Raw genomic sequence first — 18,917 nt, 5'->3', positions numbered from 1 at the left:
TAATGTCTCCACTTACCACCTCCACCTTCCCACACTGACCTGGCTTTAAGGCAGGGGCCCCAGGAGTTCACACACTGCTCCCTAACTCCAGAGAGCCTCTTTGGCCTTGTCCCTCGTGAGGAAGGAGATGAACTCTGAACCCTTCTCTAGGTGACATCCTCAGGAGCCCTGTGGCTTGGCACTTTCTTGAATACTTGAGTAGGTTCTGTATGAATGGAGAAGGCAGGAGATGTCCGCTTTCTCAGAAAAAAAAAATCCTCATCTATCTGTCTGTCTGTCCTGGATAGTTTTATGTCAATTTGACACAAGCTAAAGTCATCTGAAAGGAGAGGACCTCAATTAAGAAAATGCCTCCATAAGATCATGCTGTAGGCAAGCCTGTTGGGCATTTACTAATTAGTGATTCTTGGGGGAGGGCCCAGCCCATTGTGGGTGGTGCCATCCCTGGGCTGATGGATCTGGGTTCTATAAGAAAGCAGGTTGAGCAAACCACAGGCAGCAAGCCAGTAAGCAGCACCCCTCCATGGCCTCTGCATCAGCTCCTGCCTCCAGGTTCCTGCCCTGTTTAAGTTCCTGCCCTCACTGCTTTTGATGATGAACTGTTATATGGAAATGTGAGTGAAATAAATTGTTTCCTCCCCAAGTTGTATTTGGTCATGGTGTTTCATCACAGCAATAGTAACCCTAAGACACTATCAACTACCTACCTACCTGCCATCGATCCATCTATCTATCATCTATCCATCTACCTGCCTGCCTGCCATCTATCTACCTACCTATCAGCTCTCTCCCTACCTATCTACTTACCTACCTACCTACCTATCACCTCTATCCTTACTCATCTACCTATTCTATCTATCTATCTATCTATCTATCTATCTATCTATCTATCTATCTATCTATCTATCTATCCATCCATCCATCCATCCATCCATCCATCCATCCATCCATCCATCCATCATGTCTGTCTGTCTATCTAGCATGTGGTATATGTATGTATATGCATGTGTGTGTGTGTGTATGTGTATATGTGTGTGTGTGAGAATGTGTGAGTATGTGTAGGCTAGATATTGGTGTTAGGTGTTGTCTTCTACCATTCCTTACTGTATGAGACAGGTTCTCTCTCTGAACCTGGAGTTCACCTTTTCAGCTTGACTGGCTGGCCGGGGAGACACCACATTCACCTGTTTCCAACCCACCAGTGCTGAGGTTACAGATGTGCACCATGCCTGCCTTTTACATGGCTGCTATGGCTTTGGACTCAGGTCCTCAGGCTTGCTCGGCAAGCACGTGCCCTCCTAAGCCATCTCCCTAGCCCCTCCTGCCATCTTTATTCTTTAGCCTGGCTCTAATCTCAAGTTTAAAGCTAACTCTCCAGGCTGCTTGCTCACCTGGCTCTGAGGTTTCAGACACACATGCTGGGAAGCCTCCCCATGAGGTGGCTTTCCTCCTGCCTCTAATTCAGCCACCCAAATGAGAGCAATTCTACAAAATGCTTGTGCCTGCTCAGTGAGGGGGAGCCAGTCATGGAACACATGCCACACAAGACATTGCTTTATTTAGCTGTCTGCTGTCAGTCCAGGAGGAGATTTTAATTGCAGAACAGTATCTTGCTAGTGAAAATGAAAGTGGTTGGAGTGGAGTTTTTAGAATTAAAATGAATCCGTGGAGGAGGTGCAAGAATGCTTGCTAAAACAGCCTTGGTTTTGAGAGCATCTCCGTTAGGAGAAACTTGATGGTGGAGTGGCAGCGGTAAAGAGGTGTCTGTCTCCTCCACACGCTGTGGTTTAGAAGCTGAGTGTGTGGGTTTCCTTTTGTAGCATCTTCTGGAAGTTAGAGGCTGAGGAATCCTGATGCCAGCAGTTCCCTCAGCCCCTCTGTGGCTGGATGGAGGAGTTGTCATGGGGGGCTCAGAATAGTGACACTGGGAACCCCCCCCCCAGTCCTGGCCCATCCTTCATGGGCTACCCTCTACCTAGTCTGCATACACTGACCAAATTGAGCTCCACTTGGTTTCCCAGAACATCACTTCTCAGTTGAATGTGCTTGTCACACCTTTCCTAAACCACATGGTACACATTTTCCCAGAAGTCACTGTATCCCATAAGAATTTAAAGGACAGCCAGAGACTCTTCCCCTAACCAGACATGGTTGGGAACCTGGCTGAGGAGTCACAACTACCATCATGGGAAGGTGCTACCTGCCTTCTCCTGGGCCTCAATATCTGTTCCCAAGATGGCCATGGGATGTGGGGAGGCTCCAGGCCTGACATGGGAAGTACTGTGTTCAAACACTTTAGACAGCCCTCGAACTCCTTTTTTTTTTGGCATTGGAGAACTTCTGGATTAGGAAAAATATTACTCAGCACTCACATTATATTGATTTAAAAATAAAGATTATGCTGTTCAACTGCACAGTAAAAATACAGCTTTTTGGAATGGTAATTTCTTTTTACTTAAGTTCTCCTACTTTATAGTGGGAGATAATGGATTCAGGAAGGGCACAACGAGGAATGAAGCCGTTGCATTGTATTGGTTAAATGACATTTAGAATGATTTGGCTGTCAGATTCATGGAAAGGTTATGAACAGTGAATGAAAAATCTCAAATTAATTCCCTACTTCAAGAAAGTATGATTTATACCACAATAAAATTAGATTTTTAGTTAAAGAAATTTAGTCATTAAGAAAGACCTGTGCGCTTGCTCTCATTTATAACCGTCTGACTTGATGCTTTCCACAGAATATCATTTCTTCCTTCGGTGAGGCTTTCAGGGCCCCGATGTCACCACGCATGCCAACCCATTCACTTTTGTGTGTTTCCTCTGCTTTTAGGGACTTGCTCTCTCAGGGGCTGGAAGGGCAGATTCTGATTAACCCTCTATCATCCGGGAGGCATTGAACTTCCCCGCCTCCTCCAGCAGTCCGTCTGTCTCCCTTGGTTATTTTCGGTTGTGGTCAAGATGAACGTTGGAGGCCTCTGTGCCAAATACCGACGAAGCAAGGTTTAGACTCATCGTTATTCACATCAATCCTACTCTGTGAGAATGTTCTATTCCTGCCTAGATTTCACAGATACATAAACTGAAGCTTGGGGAGCTTGAATGGTTTAATAAAGGAGATGCCTGTGTGCTTGGGGGCATCTGGTGGGGACAAGCTTGGAGCTATCTGATCTGAAAGCCCAGCTCTTCATCTGTGTCATATTTTTCATGAGTATTTGTGGGTTACTTTGTGGCAGGAGACTGTGGGGTGGTATTTCCGACACTGGAGTGGAGCTCTGCCTGGGTCCCTTCCTCTGTGTGCGGTAATCAGCAGAGTGTAGCCTTTTTCTCAATAGAACTGACATTGAGAACACGCAATACTGGATTATCTATAAAGAACAGAGATTTGTTCCACACAAGTCTGGAGACTGGGAAGTTCAAGAGCATGGCACCACTGCCTGGAGAGAGCTTTCGTACTGTATCAAAGCATGGCAGAGGGTGTCACACAGTAAGGACATGCACACACGTTCGCACCAGAGAAAAATTAAGTCTGACTTAGTCTTCCCCAGGAACCCATTCCTGAGGAAAGTAGCCCATTCCTCTGACAGTACCCTTTTCTGTGACTTCTTTACCCCAAGGTTCCACCCCTTCATGCTGTTCAGTGGCAATTAAGTTTCAATCTGTTTTGGAGACGGTGTTCAAAGACTTTTCCTCATCTTCTGTATTATGTATATTATATACTGTATAATCTACAGTAGAGATTGAAGTTTGTTTCCTCCATCCAGCAAACTTCCAATGCGTACTCTTTGTGTAATGTCTTACATTTTATATTTCAAATGTCAACAGATGGGTATCAAATGCATAGCAAAGCATACATTTCCTGAGCGCAGAGCTCAGTTAATTTTGACAATGTGAGCATGCTTGTGTGACCAAAATCATGACCTAGAACATCCCCAGCACCCAGAACCCTCTTGTAACCCTGTCATTCTCCCTGCCAAGGTCACCACGATAGCTTGTTTCCAGAATTCAAAGGACTGAAATCTTACACGTTGTCCTCTTCTTCTACTCAACACTGCTTTGGAGACTCACCCAAATCTCTCTTGGGTTGCAGAAATTGGTTCTTCTACCTTCTTGTCAGGTTCCCATGGTAGAGTTGTGCCATGGTTTATTCATCCATTCTACCGTTGGTTAACATCTGGTTTGGTCCCATTCTTGGCTTTTATGCAACCAGCTGTGAGCAACAGTGAACATGCCTTTGGTCCTTATAGGATTGTTCTTCTTGGTCTTTCTCTCACTCCTTATTTATTCTGTTCATTGTAGGACTCAAATCTTTTTCTGCATTTAATCGATTTCATTACCTTTGGTTTCTGGAACTAAGGAGTTTGTGAACTTGAGAAGGCGTCATAATCACTCACTGTCTTCTATTCTTTTTTATTTATTAAAACTTTTTCTACAATGTATTTTGATTGTTTTCATCTCCCCTAACCCCTCTTAAATCTTGCCCATGTCCCTACCTGCCCAACTTTATATACTTTCTCTCTCTACCCCTTTCCCTCAAAACCAAACAACCCCCCCCAAAACAAAGCTCAAGACAAACAAAACAACCCCTTAATAAAGCAACAAATGCCCAAACAAAAAGAAACAAACAGCCCACTAAAAGTCATACAGTTGGTTTTGTGTTGGCAAACTCCTAGGCATGGGGCCTGTCTTGGAACGTGGGTGATGTCCCCAGTGACACTCAGCTGGAGAAAACCGATTTTGCCTTCTGCAGCATGTATCGATTGCAAATAGCTTCTTGGGTAGAAGTGAGCCTTTGTGTTCATTCCCTCTGTCAGTGCTGAGACCCTGTCTGGCTTGAACCTGTGTGGGTCTTGTGTGCTGCCATAGTCTTTGTGAGTTCATATGTACATCAGTCCTGTTATGTCTGGAAGACAGCTTCCTTGGAGTCACCCACCACCTCTGGCTTTTACAGTCTTTCCACCTGCTCTGTTGGATAGTTACCTTAGGGCGGAATCATTAAGTCAGAAAAACAGATGTCACAATAATTGTGGAGTTTAAAAAATATTTATTTAGAGGCAAGTAGGTCTCTGAATTTGAGGCCAGCCTCCTTTACACATGGAGACTCTGTCTCAAAAAACAGAAACAAAGAAGGAACTGAACAAAAAACAAAAGACAGATATTCATATTCATTATTCTATCTACTCTATCTATCTATCTATCTATCTATCTATCTATCTATCTATCAATCATCTATCTATCTATCTATCTATCTATCATCTCTCTATCTATCAATCATCTCTCTATCATCTATCTATCTATCAATCATCTATCTACTCTATCATCTCTCTATCATCTATCTATCTATCAATCATCTATCTACTCTATCATCTATCTATCTATCTGTCTGTCTGTCTGTCTGTCTATCTATCTATCTATCATCTGTCTATCTATCTAGAGACAGAGTCTCATGTAGGCTGGTTTTAGACTCTCATGTTCCAGAGAATGACCTTGAACTTCTAATTCTCCTGCCTCCCCCTCCCCATCACAGTTAATTTATATGGTGCTAGGAACAGAATCCAGAGCTTCACGGATTCTGAACCAAGCACTCAGTCAACCAAGCTCCATCCTATCCCCAAACTATGTCTTTTAGTGGAATTTAATATAGAGAACTGGTTAAACAGATGCTAAAGAATTTTTTAAAGGCAACGAAAGACTCACTGTGATAATTTGGAGCCATTCCTGGAGCACCCGGGCTTTCACTCCTGACCTGCAGGACACAGGTTTCATTCCTGAGGAGGAGGAGACTCACAGAGTCAGCCAGATCTTTGACTAATGAGGTCAATTTGCTGTTGATGGTCCCCCAAGAGCTGGAAAATGATAGCCACTCCAGTCTGTGCAAACATTTGGCATTTTAAAATATAGTTTAGAAAAAAACCCGTATTGTCGATTCTGTGGTACATAATACTATTCCCTTGTTTAAGAATGTGCTGTTCATGTCTTTTGCTCATTTTTCAGCTAGGCTATTTGTGTGTTTCTTATCTACAGAGATACTTCATACTTAGAGAGATACACTTCAGACACTTTCCTGTGAGACACCCATATCTGTTTAACCGGTTCTGTTCCATTCTGCTAAAGACCTGTGGCAGGGCTTGGGGCATGGCTCAGTTGGCAAGTGTTCGTCTAGCATCCGTGAAGACTTGGTTTCCCCAGCATCACGTAGACCACACGTGGTGGCACACACGTGTAGTGCCAGTACACTGGGGAGGTGGAGGCAGGGGGATAGAAGTTCCAAGTCATCCTCCACCACACAGAGTTGAAGCGTCTCCATCTTACACCATCTCTGTTGTACCTTTTCAAGGAGCAAAAGTCTCAGTTTTGATCAAGTCTAAGATAGCAGTCTTACCCTTTCGGAGACTCTTTCATGACCTACCCAGACATCTCCATCCTCTTAAAGGTTGCCAAGATGCATCTTGAAGCCACCCAGGGTTTCCATTTCATGACCCTTCACCTCCAGAGCCTCCATCCATCTGGACCTGACCTCCACCTGTGTGTGGTAGGGCAGGAAGTTGAGTTTGCTTTTCTACCATGTGGATGTCCCATTGACCCAGCACCATTGTTCCCCCACTGTGTTGCAGAGACACCAGAAACAACGTGTGTGATTTGTTAGCATCTCTGCACTTCCCTTCCCTCTTTGATTTGCTTTCTTAGGGATTTATCAAGCTATTAATCTTTCCAAAGAACCAACTTTCTCATGGTACAATTTTCTTCCCTATTGTATTGATTTCAGCTTCTGTCATATTTCTTTCCTCCTACCCTTTGTGGACTTAAATTGTTATTTTTCTAGTTTTTAAAGATAAATGCTTAGGTCATTCATTTTCAGTCTTAAAAAAATGTCCTTCAAGTATGCATTTGAGGCTATCATTTTCCTCTCAATGCTGATACATCTCACTTGTTTTTATTCTGTTGTTGTTGCTGGGTTTTTTTTTTTCAGTGTTAGGGACAAAACTCAAGGTTCCATGCACCCTAGGAAAGTGCCCAACCACAGAGCTGACCCCAGCCCTATATCCCTTGTGAAAATGTTGTAATTTAATTGTTACTCTGCTCCGGAGAGCTTGCTTCTCGGGTGATTCTTACCTGTGGAAGTTCTGTGATTTGCTTTGGGAGATAAGGGCCAAATGTCTGTGGAAATTTTCCTCACTGTCTTTGTTACTGATTTCTACTTGGAAGTCCCTCTAGTCAGAAAGTTCTCAGGTGGGTCTTGTAATTTGAAACTTGAAGACTCAGCATTTTTTTTTCTTTTTTGAGACAGGGTTTCTCTGTGTATCCTTGGCTCTCCTGGAACTTGCTCTGTAGACTAGGCTGGCCTTGAACTCAAAGACCTTCCTGCCTCTGCCTCCTGTGTGCTGAGATTAAAGGCGTGCGATACCACTAGGCAAGGCTCAGCAAATTTTAATAAATGTTCTATGGAGACTTCAATGAATACATAGAGCTCAGTTGTTGGAAGCAGTGATCATATATACTATTAAGTCAGGCTTCTTCGTTATGGAGTTCAGCTCTTCTCTCTCTCTCTCTCTCTCTCTCTCTCTCTCTCTCTCTCTCTCTCTCTCTCTCTCTCTCTCTCTCTCTGTGGTATTTGTGCATATGCATATGTGCAGTTGCATGCACTGGCCAGAAGGGTGTGTCAGATGGCCTGCTCTGTCACTCTTACTCCTTCGAGACAGGGTCTCTCACTGAGCGGGCAGTGAGGCTGGGAGCCAGCAAGCCCAAGTGCCCCTTCTGTCTCCATCACCTACCGAGCTATGGTTATGAGTGTGCAGCTGCTTCTGTCTTGGTCCGTGGGTGCTGGGGTGGTCTTCATGTCTGTGTAGCAGGCACCCTTCCCCACTGAGCCGCCCCTGCAGGCTCTCTTGTATATTCTTACTGCTTTCTCTCCGTTTATTCTGTTATTAATAGAGATTTCTTAAATTTAATTGTTATCATATCCTAAAAATGTCTCTTCCCAGCTCTTTTAGCTTTCATTTTGTGTGTGTGCGGTGGGGTGGGTAGGTTCTCCTATTAGGTCTATATATTATGAACCATTCTTTTTATCACTATTTTTTGCTGGAACTAAAGTGGTATATCTGCTTTTAAACATTTTCACATTCAAGCTTTTTGTAGGCTTGTAGTTACCATGAATCTCTTCTAAGCAGCATGTAGTTAGAGGCCTTTTGGTTTTTGTTTTGTTTGTGTTTTCCTTGTTTCCTCCCATTCTTCACTTGTCTTAGTTGGGAGTGGACACTTTTTCTTCTTGTTCCATTCCATTGGCCTTATGGTGTTATAATGTCATGGAATGCCCATTTTGGGAAAGCTACTTCCTCCTAGCCCAAAGAATAAAATGCACCTCTCGGCAGAGACTTAATACTCCAGTTGAGCTGTTCAGTCACCTGCCAAAGGGGCTTCCCCTCAGGAAGCCTGATCCCCCTCAAGACATGCTAAGGAGATGGTAGGAATAATTATTCCTTTAATGAGATAATGCACCTTACCTTCCCAGAAACCCTGCCCATGTAGTCACTATGGAACCACAACCGTGGCCGGGTGAAGCCACCCAAGTTTCTGAGTTACTGAGAAAGGGGTAACCTTTCTCTTTTCTTTATTTTCTCTCTCTCTCTCTCTCTCTCTCTCTCTCTCTCTCTCTCTCTCTCTCTCTCTCTCTCTCTGTCTCTCTCTCTCTCTCTCTCTGTCTCTCTCTCGTTTTCTTCTTTCATATTCTTTCCAAAGCCTGGACGTGCTTTCCCAGACCCTGTGGGTTTCCTCTCTTTCTCTGGCCCTCCCCGCCTTTGCCTGGCAGCTGCTTGTCTGGCCTGTGTTTGCTTGCTGACCTCTGTGCCTAACTCAAAGGGCAGGCTTTCTCACGTCCTTCTCTGTCCTCCTCCTCCAGGCAGCTGGTTTTATTTTAAACTCTAAAGCAAGCAGCCAGGCAGTGGTGGCAGAGGCAGAGCCAGGAGGCAGAGCCAGGACCCAGAGTCAGGTGGATCTCTGTGAGTTCAAGGCCAGCCTGGTCTACAGAGTGAGTTCCAGGAAAGGCACCAAAGCTACACAGAGAAACCCTGTCTTGGGGGGGGGGGGGGGAAGCAAAGCTAAATTCTAAATTCTAAAACAACAAATCACCTCCAGCTTCCTTTCGAGTCCAGTAACAAAAACATTTTTCATCATTTTTGGGGGATAGTTCTAGGACAGTCTATTCCATTCCAGCTTCTGACCTTCAGTGATCATTTAATCCTACAAGTCAGCTTTTACTCTATAGTACATACTGTTAAACAGTATTTTAAATGATACTTTTATTTACCTTTTAAGCCTTTGTGGCACTTCTGATCCCGCCTTGCATGGCTGTGCATTTAGCTCAGTAATTTTCCTTTTGCTTGCATTTCCTCTTCATATTGCTATTGTGAATCCTCAATGTTTCCTCTCAAGTTTTGTTTGCCTAAATAGATCCTTATTTCACCTTCACCTAGTTTACCATAATACTGTCTGAATTTTTAAAAGATTTATTTAAAATTTTACATATGGTCCCCTCCCCCATTTGTGTGTGTGTGTGTGTGTGTGTGTGTGTGTGTGTGTGTGTGTGTGTGTGTCCACCCTAGAGGCCAGAGGCTAGCATTAGACCCCCTGGAGCTGGAGTTACAGTTGGTTGAGAGCCACTTGGCATAGATAGATGCCTGGAGCCAAACTCGAATCCTCTACAAGAGCAGCATGCACTCTTCACTACTGAGCTGTCTCTTGAGCTCCATTCCTGTTTTCTCACAGGATGCAGAAGTCTAAGGTTTTGTCTACCATACTTTCGAGGATATTATTTCATTGTCTTCAGGCTCTCCTGTCTCCTCAGAAGTAGGCATCACTCTTAAACTCCTCTTCTGTAGATGCTGCATGTTCCATCTCCACCAGCTGCTCTCTGGCTGGTCTTAAGATTTCTTTTTGTTCACAGCCATTCAGCTATTTGGCTGTAAGAACTCAGGGATAGGTTTCTTTGTATTGATTGTGGTTAGAGTTTGTAGAGGTCTCATATGTCTGGCTTGCTGTCATTCATTAATTAAAAGAAAATTTGCAACCAATCTGGTTTCAAATGCCAATTCTGCTCAATTCCTTCTCTCCCTTTATTCTCAAATTCCAATTACACCCTCGTTTGACCTTTTCACTGGGTCATGTGTCTCTTACACACATAAAATTTTAATTCTTATGTTTCCTCACCGCAGCTCTTGAGTCTGATTGTTTTCTACGGACCTACCTCTCATCCAGCTGTTCTTTTTGTGAGCTGTTACACCTGTTTAATTCTTCAGTTATTTAAATTTCAGTTCAGAACATCCTCTTGGTTCTTTTAATAGATTCTAGTTTTATGCTGAAACTTAGAACCCTTCTTTCTGTGTTTGTCAACATTTTAACCATATTCTAAAGCCTGCGTCTGCTGGCGTGGAGTCTAGACAACCAGTGGCTCTGCTCTGGTAGCCTGAGGTCTCTTTTCTTGGGTTTTAGTCATTTTAATGCTGTCTCCTGTCATGCTTGGCAATTTGGGACTGGGTGCTGGAGAGTGTATAAGGAGCCGTGGGAATAACTCTTTTGGCTTTCTTGAGTTACTGGTTTTTTACCTAGGCACGGAGAATGCTTGCAGGTCTTCTTGATCTATTCAAGTACAGAAATTTCTTGAGAATATTGTGATCTTATAAAGTCTGTTAGTGCACCAAGGCCATTCTTCCTCAGTTAACTTCTGTCTCCTTGGTATCATGTTACCATCAAAATCTGTACTTAGATTTTATTATTTGGGGCTTATTTAAAATATTTTTCATTTTTTTAAGCTTGGACTACATTTTTCCTTGTTTCTCAGCCCCTTTTCCTGTGTGTATCCAGCTTAGTCACACCTTATAGGGGAGTTTTGTGCACACCAGGGGGTCACTTCTTTCTACATCCCTTTTGCAGAATTAAAAAAAAAACTTTAGAGAAATGTTTTAAATGTATCACTATTCACTATGATGTTGGTTGTGGGTTAGTTGTATGTAGCCTTTCCCTGGTTTAGGCACGATCCATCTGTACCTAGTTTCTTGAAGGTATGCTGAATTTTGTCAAGGGATTTTCTTTTCCCTGAATCTGTTGAGTGGGTCACATGGTTTTTGTTCTTGATTCATTTTATATCAATTGATTTGCCTATGTTGAAACATCCTGATGTTTCAAGAATAAAACCAACTTGATTGTGATATGTGATATTTTTAACGTATTGTTTAATTTGGTTAGTACATATTTGGTGAGGATTTTTGTGTTTGTTCATCAAAGATGTTGGTTTGCAGTTTTAAGTTTTGGTTGTGTCCATAGCCAATTTGGGTATGGAGGTAATAGTGGTGTCACAGAATGAATTTGAAAACAGCCTCTCCCTTTCTACTTCAAGGAATACCTCAAGGAACAACATCATTAGTTCTTCAAATGTCTATAAAGTTCAGCAAAGAATCTAGTACAGAGGTCTTCACTGTTGGGAGACTTGATTTCTCTATAATCTCATTTCCTTTTTATTATGTGTGTGTGAGCACTTTGCCTCCATGTATGTATGTTTGCACACATACATGCCTGATTCCTGCTGAGGTCAGAAGAAGGTGTTGGACACCTTGGAACTGAGACCAGGCCCTCTGCAAAACTAACAAATGCTCCTAACTACTAAACCACCTGACTATCCCCCCTTGCTGAAGTTTTAAATTTCCTCTTTGTTTAATTTTGGTGAGTAGTATATACCCCAAAAATGTAATCATTTCTTTTATCACTCCACTTCTGTGGGATGTTCTGTATGTTAAATGTGTTGCTCTGATTGGTTAATAAATAAAACACTGATTGGCCAATAGCCAAGCAGGAAGTATAGGCAGGACAAGGAGAGAAGAGAATTCTGGGAAGTGGAAGGCTGAGGCAGAGAGAAGCTGCCAGCAGCCACCATGACAAGCAACATGTAAAAGATACTGGTAAGCCACAAGCCGTGTGGCAACTTATAGATTAATAGAAATGGGTTAATTTAAGATATAAGAACTAGATAACAAGAAGCCTGCTGCGGCCATACAGTTTATAAGCAATATAAGTCTCTGTGTGTTTACTCGGTTGGGTCCGAGCGGCTGTGGGACTGGCGGGTGAGAGAGATTTGTCCTAACCGTGGGCCAGGCAGGACCAGGGAAACTCTAGCTACACTCCACTTTATTAGAGTGTAAGTTTTCAAAATGATCCCTAATGACCCCAGAGTTTCAATGATGTTTGTTGTAATATCCCTTGTTTGATCCCAAATCCATTCATCTCAGTCTCCTCTACTTTTCTTTTTGATAGTTTGGCTGAGGGTTTGTCAATCTTATTTATCTTTGAAGAACAAAGTCTTTTTTTTTTTGAGACAGGGTTTCTCTGTGTAACAATCCTGGCTGTCCTGGATCTCATTCTGTAGACCAGACTGGCCTTGAACTCATAGATACTCACTTAACTCTACCTCCCAAGTGCTGGGATTAAAGGTGTTCGCCACCACCACCTGGAGAACAAAGTCTTTTTTGTGATTGATCCTTTGGGTTTTTTTCTTTCAGATTTTATTTCACTAATTTCTGCTCTAATTTTTATTATTTCTTTCTTGCTTGGGGTTTAGCTTATTTTGTTTTTCAAAGATCTTGAGGTATGCCATCACATAACTTGAGAGCTCTCTGATTTTTTTTTTCTTTTAGGCATTCATTGATATAAACTTACCTCTTAGAACAGCCTTCATTGTGTCTCACAGATTTTGCTATATTTCCATTTTCATTAGAGTCTAGGAAAAATTTATCTTCTCCAATTTCTTCAATGTCTTACTGGTTAATCATCTCAAAGCTTCTGTATGTGTTATACACTGTCCATAATTTCTCTGGTGGTTGATATCTAGTATTATCCTATTGTTATCTCATAAAGCACAAGATATTATACCATTTTTAAAAATTTAAGTCTTACTTTAATGACTGAAGGGGTGTCCAAACTTTTGATACTGCAATATGACAATTGCTATCTACAAAGTTCATACTCAAGAACTGAGAAATCAGGTTACAAAATAGTTTCAAAAATATCACATAATATTTTAGCAAGCTTATGATTCCATGTTGGGCTTGGCTGCATGTGTTGCATATGGCCCATGAACTGCAGACTGGACAAGCTGGACCTGGAAATCTGTTCTGAAGAAAGTTCCATGTGCTACTGAAAGGAGGTATATTTTGTAATTGCTGGATAGAACATTCTGTAGATTCCTGTTAAGTCCAGTTGGTTTATAGTATGAATTAACTCTGATGTTTCATTGTTGATTACTAGTTTGAATGACTTACATTGGTAAGAGTGGAGATCTGAAGTTATCCAATACTAGATATTGATGTCTGTCTATTCCTTTGTGTTCAGTAGTGATTGTGCCTTGTCATGTGGTATACCAACATTCAGGGAACCTTCTTGATTTTTGCTTTACCGACTAATTTTCACTTGGAGTCTACTTTGTGGGATAGAAGCATAGGTATTGCTGATTTCCTCCAGATTCCATTTGCTTAGAATGTCATTTCCCATCCTTACACTCTGTCTATATATGTCTTTGCCAGTGAAGTGTTTCTTGCATTCAGCAAACAATTGGATCTTGTGTTTTAATCTAGACATCTAGTTCATGTATTTTAATTGAGGTCACTTATATTCAAAGATATAAACTAAATGTGTATCCTAATTCCTGTCAATTTGTCATTTTTCTGATGTTGGATTTTTTTTCTTAATTCTTGCTTGTTGGTCTATGCTTCTACTAGAATTTATCCTTTCCTGGGTGCTGATGGTTATTTGTGTTCTTTCTCTTGTGTATAGGGTTCCATTAAGTTTTCCATATAACACTGGCTTACTGATCATGAATTCCTTTTCATTATACTTATATTGAAGCATATTTATTTCTTGTTCAGCTCAAAGAACAACTTTGCATCCTATAGTAATATTGTTTAGAAGTTGCATTCTTTCAGAGTTTTGAAACACATCATTCCATGTGCTCTCGTTCTAAAGAGTTTCTGTTGAAAAAAAAATCTACAGTTATTCTGATGGATTCACTTATGTAGGTGTGTTTATTCCTTGCAGTTTTCAGTGTGCATTCTTTTTGTGTATTCTGATGTGTCTGTTGTGGGTCTAAAGGCCTCCCATACCTGGATGTTCATGTCTTTCTCAATATTTGGGGAAATGTGTGCTATTATTTTATAACTATGTCTTTGTATGGCTTTAGTATGTGCCATAGCACTTTATTCTATTAAAAAAAAACCAAGTCTGGTCTTTTAATCATGCCGTAAGTTCTTACATGTCTATTAACAATTTATTTTATTTTATTTTAATTATTGTTTGATTGTTTTCATTTCCCAACTTTGTTCTCAAACTCTAAAATCTTCTCTTCTTCTTAATGTCATTTACTGGCTTTGCAGTGAGGTTTTTATTGGACTAAATGAGCTTTCCATTTATAAGATTGCAGTTTGTCCCCCCAACTCTCTTTATTGAGCAATCCATTAATATTCTGCATCATATTCATTAATTTTTCAGCTTAATTTTTCCTTGTATTTTCTTAGAATTTGATACTTTTAAAAGCCATCCTTTTGAATTCTTTATCTGGCATTTTGTCTACTTTAGTATCTTGGCAGTTATTTGTTAAAGAATTATGACTTTGGGGATAAATCATGTTGCCTTGGTCTTCCATATTTCTATGTTGAAACTTGTGGGTCTGTTGGTCATGAATCTCTTCTAATTTTATATCATAGACATTTTAGGAGATAGCCTTCTCTTGGTGGTGTCTTTGGATATCAACTTACTGTGATGTGGTGAATGTATTTCTGATTGGATTTTGTAGTATAGGTTCTCTGTTATTCCTTTTGTGAGGATTAGTGTAGTTTGGCACAGTGCATACTATTCCAGAGCCCAAGTGTCTGCATTCTCTATGGGCATGAGAATGTGGGGGTCCTTCTACTAAACCGGGGGGATGTATCATGGACAACAGTGTCTATGGGTAGCTGCAGTACAGTTTGAAGTGTTCTGGAAGCCACTTTCCTAGAGTGCCGTCTAGGTATGGTGTTCTGTACATCTGCTGTGTATAGGTGGATGTGCAGGAGTGGGCCTTCAGGCCTCTCCTAGCCATGCTTATCTGGTTTTTATCTCTTACATTCTTTGAGCTAAAGAATTTGCTGAAGTGTGAACAGGAGTGGGGTGTGTCCAGCAATCTGCCCTGGCCTGTTAGCTGGCTTTGCTGGACTCATTTCACTGTCATTGTCCCAGGGCCACATTGAGTCATGATGAGGACACTGGCCCAGATAGTATGGCACTATTTGTTGGGTGTTCCAGAAAAAGGGGGAGTGTGGAGACTCCTGCTTCCCAAAGCAGTGTGTTCAAGCACAGCCTCTTCATGACGGCCTCCTGTCACAACATTTTAACATTGAGAATCGAAGAACACCACTCAGCTCCCACATCAGCTGAGGCCATGCTGCCCTTTGCTCTGACTCTGCTTTTATACCAGCCCCCCCTCCCCCATGCTGTCTCTCTCCTGGTTCTTGCCCCTTATTGCCTTCTCCACCACACCCCTCCACCTCCACTGCCTCAGCGCTAATGTGCTTATTCTCACCTGTTCCTCCCAGCCTTGTCTGTCCAATATTAAACTTGGGAGTGTCTCTCCCGCCACCCACTTTGCTGAGATGCTGTTCACAAGCTGCTGGGAGCCAGGAAGAGCTGCTAGTTTCTAATCCACCCATCAACTTGGCTCCATCATCAGCTTTGAAGTCAGGTTTAGGGATTTTATTATCAACTGGCCACTGACCAAAATGACAGACGTTAGACAAGTTCAATCTCTTCTCTGTTTAATCAGTGACAGAAAAAGATGTAAGAGAAACCTTCAATGATCAGGCAATCCACTTCCACATCACTTTTCTTCAAATTTGAAACAAGGTCTCATTTTGTAGCCAATGCTGGTCCTAGAGTTTTTGCCCTCCTGTCCTGCCTCCCAAGTGTTTACAAATGTGGGCCACAATTCCAATCTCCCCTAGTTTTACTTAAACTGTATCAAGCCACGGTAATGGGAAAATTTCTAAATTCATTACATAAAGCTAGAACCATTTAAGTTCCTAAATTTATAAAAAAGTTATACCAACCTCATTTATCAGTATAAAATCATAGAGGAATTGATATAAAACGTATTTAAAAATCACAGCAGACGGTATTCAAAATCACATTTTTAAAAATATTTATTTTAATTATATGCGCATGGGTGTTTGCTTACATGTATATATGTTCACCACATGTGTGCAGTGCCTGTGGAAGCCAGAAGAGGGCCTCACATCCCCCTGGAACTGGGGTTATAGGTGGTTGTGATCTGCCAGATGGGTGTTAGGAACTGAACCCTGATCCTCTGTAAAAGCAGCAGCAAGTGCTTTTAACAGCTGAGCCATCCTTCTAGCCCCCACATTTGTGTTTTTAAAAGTATATCATGAGTTAGAAAAACTTATTCCAGAAAGATAGAGCATTATGAAACCTACTTTATAAACCACCCTATTAGTAAAACTAAGGAAAACATCATCTCCATAAATGCGGAAGTAGCACTTGATAAAATTCAAGACATATGTATTTTATTTTATTTTTTATTCAACAAATACGTATCAAGCACCTGTTCTTTTACAGTACCGAGGCTGCAAGAGTGAGACAAACGCTGGCTCCATTCCAGTCCTCACACCAACCAAGGGAAGCAGTCAGAAAATACGCGAGTAAGGGGACAGGCGCTTTTACCCAGAGCGTTATTTACGTGAAACTCAATGCGTATTGATCACACCAGTATAGTTAGCACACCTCTGCCAGAGACTCGCTTCTTGAGTAGAAAGACACTAAAGGTTTTCTCTTAGAAGCCAGAAGCAAGCTAACAGGCTCACTTTGTCTGCGCCCTTTATTATTTTAGGAGGTGGGGGCAGAGTCTCGTGCCGTGCCTCAGGCTGGCCTTAACTCATTATGTAATGCAAACTTGTGGTGATCCTCCTGCCTCAGTCTCCCGAGTCCTGGGATTCCCAGCTTGCCACATTTAATGTCCAGTTAAGGAAGAAGTTAGCAAGATAGGAAAGCAGAACTTAAGTCGGGCATTAAGGACAGAGATAAGATCGTTGCTGTTTGCAGAGTACAGGACGATGAACTGTAGCCGGTTTTCATTGTTTATGAAACCTCAGCAGCTCATAAAAGCTGCAATGAGAATCCCCAGAGAAGCGAGGAGCAGACCTATCACAAACAATAGGAAATTTAGTCAAGTGGCTGGTTTTAAAATCAATCAAATCACCTGCTGGGCCAGAGAGACAGCTCGGTGGGTAAAGGTGCTTGCCACCAAACCTGATGACCTGAGTTCCAGCCCTGGGTCCACATGGTGGAAGGAGAGAGCCAACTCCCTCAAGCTGATCTGTGACTTCCACACATGTGCTGTGGTACACTTCCACCCAAAAATATAGTTACACATGCTACTATCTTTGACTTTTCACTGGGTCTGGGGACCCAAACTCAGGTCCTCATGCCTGTGTGGCAAATGCTTTGCTCACTGAGCCATCTCCCCAGCCCATAATACTCCAGAAAGAAGCAAATATAGACTTGAAGAAATGATTAGAAATGCAATGTTATTTAGGAAGATACAACATTATATAGACATCTGCTTTCCTTAATGCGTAAGCTTTATGCAACGACAATAATGGTTTTGTAAAGGCTTTCCTGGTAACATAAGGTGGACTATGACTACCCCTTCATTCACAGTACTACTTGTGGTGGTTTGTAGGGCATGGAGTTGCCAGGCCCAGGAACAGGTTGCTGAGGAGCTACTTGGGAGAAGATGGCTTTGCTTTGGGCTTATACATGTTGTATCATCGTTCCTGTCTCCACGCCACTGCTCTGAACCCTGACCCAGATAGTCCCCCAGGGTCCAGCATTCAGGAGGCTCATTTGTTTCCTTGTGTCAGTAAACTCAGCCTTGCTGAGTGTTGTGGTTCTGTTAGTTTGCCCACCTTTGTGTGACATGGGTCCTCCACTGGTCCCCACTGGGTCTTTTCACTCATGGGAGACGTCATTTGAGTGGCCTGGATTCATTTCTGTTGCTATGTAAAACACCCTACCTAAAGCAAATTAGGAGGAAAGGGATTTATTTGATTTACAATTCCAGATTATAGCACAGTGGTGATAGGAAATAGAGGCCGGAACTTGAGCAGCTAGTCACGTCATATCCCCAGTCAAGAGCAAAGAGAGAAAGGACACACACACACACACACACACACACACACACACACACACACACCCTCGCTTGTTTGCTGCTTATGCTCAGCTAGCTTTCTTTGCTCCTATGTCATTTGGAATCCCCTTTGTAAAGAATGACTTTACCCACAATGGGCTTTCCTTGTCAATTAACCATCAGGACAACCCCCACACACATGCCCACAGGCCAAATGAGCTGGTGCATTCCTCAAATTCCTCAAGTGAGACTCTCTTCCCAGTCATTCTAGGCATGGCAAGATGACATTTTAAACTGTCACAGGGAGGACTGCCTTCCGGTTTTCCCGGTTCACCTCTGTAGTTGTTTCCCTCTCCTGACCACACAAGGATGCTAGACAAGAACGCCAAGGTGGGAAAGACCAGGCCACCTGCTTCCAGTGCAGTGCTCTGGGATGATTTTGGTGGGGAGGGGTGGCGGGGGAGGTCCACATTTGTTGTTTTCTTTTAGCAGACAGTGCAGAGTTCCAGCTTCTCTCCACCTTGTAGTTTTCATTTCAAACTGGTCATTTACGATGAGTTGTAGAGTATTCATTCTGTTATGAGAGCCACGGTGTGTTCCCGGCCTTTCCCCTTCAATTCTTCTCACTGGGACCTTCTTCCTCTCCCTGAGCCCCCTGTATACTCAGTGTGTGACCTCCCCTCCCTCATCCTCTCATCCTGGT

At 42.3% G+C, this 18,917-nt stretch overlaps 1 protein-coding gene across 3 annotated transcripts in view; it reads left to right on the top strand.

The window, feature by feature from the left end:
- Fstl4 (follistatin like 4) overlaps nt 1-18,917 on the top strand; it is a 411,520-nt gene that overhangs the window by 29,320 nt on the left and 363,283 nt on the right. The gene's annotated exons all lie outside the window — the stretch shown is intronic.

Source organism: Peromyscus californicus, unplaced genomic scaffold (assembly GCF_007827085.1).
Source record: "Peromyscus californicus insignis strain IS unplaced genomic scaffold, ASM782708v3 Scaffold_3__1_contigs__length_106647218, whole genome shotgun sequence".
NCBI lineage: Eukaryota > Metazoa > Chordata > Mammalia > Rodentia > Cricetidae > Peromyscus > Peromyscus californicus.
The sequence above is the reverse complement of the archived record's forward strand: the minus strand, read 5'-3'. Positions and strand labels throughout refer to the sequence as shown.